Below are 262 nucleotides of genomic sequence, written 5' to 3' on the forward strand. Positions count from 1 at the left end.
TTAATCCGCCCTTTTTGACGCTGGAGGGCTGTCTTCCTATCGTAGGTTCCTTTTCCCAGGACTCGCGAGAAACTTCTTCTCTCGGTCGGTGGTTGACCAAGGGGGCTCCGTCGTAGGTTGTAGGCTGTTCCGTGCCTGCGGGAAGAAGGGAGGTGGTGAGCGAGGTGAGTGCTTGCGTTTTTTTATTTGTTTTATTTATTTTTGGATTTGGGCACACCATTGCGTTTTTGGCATTATCAACGATAATAGTTTGGGGTTGGGG

The sequence above is a fragment of the Penaeus monodon genome, chromosome 21 (assembly GCF_015228065.2).
Source record: "Penaeus monodon isolate SGIC_2016 chromosome 21, NSTDA_Pmon_1, whole genome shotgun sequence".
Lineage (NCBI taxonomy): Eukaryota > Metazoa > Arthropoda > Malacostraca > Decapoda > Penaeidae > Penaeus > Penaeus monodon.